This window comes from Manis javanica, chromosome 4 (assembly GCF_040802235.1).
Source record: "Manis javanica isolate MJ-LG chromosome 4, MJ_LKY, whole genome shotgun sequence".
NCBI lineage: Eukaryota > Metazoa > Chordata > Mammalia > Pholidota > Manidae > Manis > Manis javanica.
Genome location: NC_133159.1, coordinates 37,844,369 through 37,850,368, shown reverse-complemented (window position 1 = coordinate 37,850,368; position 6,000 = coordinate 37,844,369).

Genomic DNA, 6,000 nt, shown 5'->3' with positions numbered 1-6,000 from the left:
AGGCTGCCTCCCATTATTATAGAAGGAATATATCCAGGAGGACAGAGGCGTGCTGGCCTGGCCCAGAGCTGAGCTATGGGTCCTTCTGAGATTCCTGCTGAGCCCGACTCCACGGGCCCACCTGAGTTCCAGCCCTTGGCCTGGGGGAAGTGTGGCGTCCTGTTCCCCTTCCTACCTTCCCAGGAAGTGTTTTCTCCATGATCTCAGGTCCTGAATTCCCAAGGCAAAGCCAGCCACATTCTTCAGGCTGCAGTCCAAGTTTATTTAAGAAGAGGAAAATGTTATTATGAAAATTACAACAGCTTTACAAAACAGAGCGTTGCTCTATCAATCCAGGACCACAAGAATGCTCATCAACTTAATAGCTTCCTGTTGGGAGCTTTTCAAGCTACGACTGAAGCTGGCAGGCATCAGGGCATGGGACTGAGGCCAAGCAAGTGGGTGACATTCCCCCCTTGGGATGAATAGCAGAGCCCACTGAGGACACCACAGGGAACCCCCCATCCCAGCCTCCTCATGCCCTGCAGCCCTGTACAGGACAGCAGCTCAGGATCCCCCTTCTCCAAAGAGGAGCCCTAGTGATTGTGATAGTTTTTGGTGGGGAGGGTGTCTGTACGTCTGCGTGGTGATCAGGGAGGAGAGGGCAGGGCTGGGGCTCCTCCTCCTCCTGCCCCATCCCACAGCCTCAGCACAACCCAAGTATAAACACAGTGGTGAGTGCTGGTGCCCATCCTCAGACCCTCCCCACAGACCCACTGTGGCGGGCCTGGGTATAGGTTTCTGATAAGAAGAGGGCCTTAAGAAAGGGACTGCTTTCTTTACCTCCTAAGGCTAAGGAGAGAAAAGGCTGGGCCTTAACTCTCTTACAATCTATCTCTCTTTTTTTTTTACGGAAGGAAGAAGAAAAGAAAACCAATAATGTGAAATCCTTGGGGCTGGGAGCAGCCAGGAGTCTGGCATGCGTGTGTCCTCCTGGATAATTACCTGGCATTTAGCACCCCTCTTCCCAGCACTTGCAATTAGCAGGGAAATTAGGATGCTGTCATCCTACCTCCCAGCTTCTCTCTGCTATGGCCAGAGGCCTGGGGAGAGGCCTGGAGTTGGGAGGAGGGGATTAGCGCAGCAAGAAGACATCGGAAGGGCTTTCAGCTGAGAAGGACATTTGACCGGAGAACAGACAAGGGTCCTCTGGGGAGCATTGACACCTCCAGCCACAGCCATCTCTGCTCTTTCTGAATTCCTGGAGCATGTGCAGGCTGGACCTGCCCCCTTCCACGGGATGATATGGCTGTGCTCCAGCGGGGTCTCACTGCATTCACCAAAATCGTCACAGAGGCTTTTTGGTGCCTGCCTCTGGGCTGAGCCCTGAGGACAGAGACGAGTCAGACCCACCCAGAACCACAAGTGCACCCCAGGAAAACGGGAAGGCATTTGGGCTGTACAAACATAATCACAAGGTTGAAGTGACGAGACCTGAGGGAGAAAGGACCAACTACATAATTTGGAGGGGCTTAGCGAAGAGTGAAGATTATTGAAATTACAAATAATTTCAAGACAGTACCAGCATAGGATTAAACCAAGCAGGGGCTCTTCTGAGTGTGGGGCCCTGTGTGCCTACACAGGCTGCACACCCATGGTGCTGGCCCTGAATGAAGGGCAGTGCAGGTCTTGCCAATTAAGAAAGAATTCTCGGACCAAGCAGCTTTTGAATTGGTCTGGTCAGTACTGTTTAAGAGATAAAGTTTACTTCGCATATCTGGCTAGTTTTCTCATCCTTCAGGACCTCATGTTATGCTGCCTCCTGCAGGAAGCCTTCCCTACTAACCCCAGGCTGGGTTTGGACCCTCTAGACCCTCTGGGACTTCCCCTCAGCCCAACCCTGTTCTCCTCTGTTACACATATTACCCTGCATTACAGAGGACCTGACTGTGTATCTGCCCCAGCCCATGGGCTCCCTAAGGACAAGGTCTGTGCCTTTTGCCTGTCTGCACCTGGAAGCCTGTGGAGGACCTAGATAGGGTAAGTGTTTAACGGTGATAGACTGACTGACTGACTGACTGACTGACTGACTGACTGACTGAATGAATGAATGAATGAATGAATGAATGAATCCATGGGGAACAGCTTAGGCAAAGGCCTCCTTTGACTGTCTTGGGAACCTGAGGGTGCATCTTTACCTATAAGGCTGAAAAGTTATAGAAAGGTTTGTGCTTTTACAGAGGGGTCTGGCTACTCTGTAGGGGATGTATGGAAGTGAGTGATGGGGGGTCCTGGGGAAGGAGCAGTAAGGGGGGCAGGCAGAGCAGTCAGAATGCTATAACCATGATCCGTGTACAGCACCATGGAAGTGGACAGAGAGGAAAAGCTGGGTTGAAGCCTCAGCCACCCTGGTGGCAGCAACTCCAGGTCACCAGCCAGCTATTCCAATTATTCATAGAAATCCTTCTTGTTCCAAGGAGGCTCAGATAAAACTCATGCACAGTAATGGATGGGGAGCTTTAAGCCAGGAGATAAGAGGAAACCCAGAGTGCAGGGTGATCAGGTGGGGCTTTGCAGGCCGGGGAGGAGCCGTAAGAGGTTATCAAAACATCCCTCAAATAGCAAAGGCTCAGAGGTGGTCTGCCCAGGTGCAACTGCGGAGCGACACGCAGGCCTGCGAGACTCAGACCTAGTGGTCCTTGGCATTATTCCCACAGCAGGGGGAGGCAGATTAGTCCTGCTGCTCTGAGACTCCGACGGGAGGTCTGGTGCCTTCTGTTAGGAGCGGGAAGCAAGGGGTGAGGGTGGAGCAGGCAAGGTGCCCTCTGAGGCCCTTTCCTTCCTGACTCCCTGGGACCTGTCCATGAATCACCACAGTGTCATTTTGTCTGTTGGATCAGGAAAAGGCTGACCTGTTCTCCAGCACTAGATAGACGATGTGGAAGACAGAGAGCTTTTGCCTACTCACCCTCAGCTGGGCCAGAGAGGCTTCAAGTCCCTCCACGAGCCAGGAAGGGATCCACCAATCATCCCTTCTGCCGAGCTGTGAGAGAAAATGTGGGCATGCGAGAGGTTTGCCCAGGGGAAGAGAAAGAGAGTGGGAAACCCTGGGGCTTCCCAGAGTGGGCAGGAGAAGGCCGGGGAGGCCGGGGAGGCCGGGGACACCTGGTCAGTGATCAGAGAGCAACTTAGAGAGTGGCACTCATAATGCCTGATACTTACGCTGCACCACCATCCTCGGGGCTGTATCTTAATTAACTAGTGTCGTCCTCACAGCCCTCCATTAATAGGAGAGGAAACCAAGACACTAAGTTGATGTAAACTTTCCCAAAGTCACAAAGCTCTGTAAGGTGGGGCTGGCCATTTGCACCCAGGCAGTCTGTCCCATTTTATTACTAAAATGGTCATCCACTTGCAAAGGGCTTGCTGTGTATAAGGCAATAATTTCATTTGGCCCCTAGGAGGCATTATCACCCCCATTTTACAGATGAAGAAGTTGAGGCTCAAAATAATGATTTGCTCACAATCCCACTTCAGGGCAGTGCAGAGCTGGGATGTGAACGCATGCCAGTCCCAGGTCTTGCACACTCACTGTAGGCTCCACTACACAGGGGCTAGGAAGCAAGCACAGGGCATCTCAGGGAGGGCAGAAGCCTCAGGCAGCTTTTCCTGACAGCTGTGGGTGGAGGCAGCTGGAGGCTGGCCTGAGAGGCCCCATCTGCCGACACTCAGGGCTGGAAGGAGATAGTGCTTTTTATCTCTACGGAAAGTTCAAGAGTTTATTCCCACCCAGGGCAGTGGGGAGCCTGGTGCCCGTTCTTAGAGGGTGTCCAGTGACGGGACAGATGGGGGGCACTTCCTCCCCTTCCCTCCGACACTCAGTCCCTTCCAAGCCCCACCAGAGGCTGCAGGAGGCATCGGGACCAAGTCCTGGGCACGGAGCCGGCAAAAGGCACCCAGCTCCCAGCGCAGCACTGGAGATCTGGCAATGGGGGGGCGGGCGCGAAGGGCCCAGCCCTGGAGTCGGGCACTCCATGGTGTGGGCGTGGCCCTGGCCCCTCCACCTGGGCTGTGTGACCTCAGACACAATGCTTCTCCCTCCCAGCCTCAGTTTCCACCTGTGAAAAGCTGAATTAGTTCTGCCTGGGAGAGTTGTTACCAGGGTTAAAACAGAAGACCATGTATTTTAGTCACTTGCCTCACAGTCTGCCCAATAGTTGGGGCTCCAAAATGACCTTCCTTTCCTGTATGTACCATATGAATTTGACTCCAGTCATGGAAGCAAAGTCCCCTCCAGCGTCCCAGTGACAGAGGGGATGAGCTCACCCCCTCCTGAGGACTCCTGTGTGCTCCCCACTCCTGCAGAGGGTGGGGCACACCCTCAGCCTGGTGTCTAGGGCCTCTGGGGGTCTGGTGGCTACCTGTCTCCTGGCCTCATTTCCTGCCTCCAGCCCCCAGGTGACTCATTCTTCCTGAACAAAGCAGGCCTTATCTCCACCCCCCAAATGCATCCTTCAAGGCCCAAATGATGTGCTGCCTCCTCTCTGAAGCGGCCCCCAGATCCCTGAGGGAGAATGAATCACTGGCCTAACAGTGCTTCCATGGCTCTTAGCTTACTCTGCTTTGGGTTACGTGTGTAGACGCATGTATCTGCCTCCCCAGCAGACTGTGAGCTCTTGCAGGACAGCGGTGGGGACCCCCAGCTTGCAAACCGCCCAGCACAAAATTTGTGCTCCATAAAATATTGTTCAATCTATCAATTAACTAATCAAACAAAATACCCTAGATTTGAATCTTCTCTGAGCCATAGAAACTCCAGGTCACCCAGTCCAGATGCCTCATGGGAGTGGGGAAGGTTGAGGTATGGGGCAGGGGAGGGCAGGCCCAAGGTCGCCCATGAGATGACAGCAGAGGAGGTACTGGAGTGCAGTTCTCCACAGCAGAATGAGGTCAAGGGCTAGTCATTCTGTTTCACAGCTGTGGGGACAAAGACCTATCAGTGGCTCTCTATTGCCCTCTGGGTAAATTTTCAGTTTGTTATCCTGACTGCCTAAGTCCTTTTGTGATATGGTCGCAGTCAACCTCTCTACCCGTACTTCCGGATACCCCACACTCTGGTTACACTGTCCTAATGTAGTACCTGGAATGGGGTCCTTTCTGTTTTGCTTCCAGGCCTGACTTGCTACTGTCTCTGCCTGAAACACCCACTGCTTTGCAAAGGACACTCGCTGCTCCATTGCCTGGCCACATACATCTTCAGGTGTAAGTATAGATGTCATTTCCTTTGAAAAGGCTTGTTTGTCCCACCTGGCGCCCCTCTGTGAGCTCCTGTGAGGCCATCTGTCACACGAGGCTGGATTGTCTGTTCATATGTCTCTCGCCAGTCAGACTGCTAACCTTGTACCCACAGGGCCCAGCCCAAAAGAATATGACTTAATGAATGAAATGTAGTGACTGGAACTCCAGACCACAGACAGGGATCCCATTGATCCCAAACCAAGTCCGGAACAGGTACAAGTGGAAAGGCACTGAGTCACGAGGTGGTGGGAGGAAGGCTGTGCTTTAGGACGACTGGCAGAGGCCCAGCTGAGTGTTGGCAGTGGGGGGAGAGGTGTGCCCCACAAACCAAGGAAACAATATCCAGTTTGCTGACCTGAGCCTTCCTTCTTCTTCCTTGGTCCAGTGACCTTTCTTATTTGTGGCAAAACTTTGAGTCACTGAGGAAACATTTCGGGGAAAGAAAGCCCTTGGAAAAAGTCAGTCAGTGCCACAGCCCGAGTCAGCCTCCCCACCCACGTGTTTGCATCCTCCTGCCAGCCCAGTGGGGCCTCTCTGTAAGCTGGACTGGGAGGGCTTCTGGCTTTCACCAGGTGGGGAGGACAGCTGTGGCAGAGAGGGTGGCATTTGCAAAAGCTTGTGGGCAGGAAGGAGTGTGGCTCATTCAGGGGACAGGGAAGAGTTTGGGGAGAGGAGGAGCTGAGCACGAAGGGTAAATAGGAGTTTCTGGTCAAAGCCCTGGAA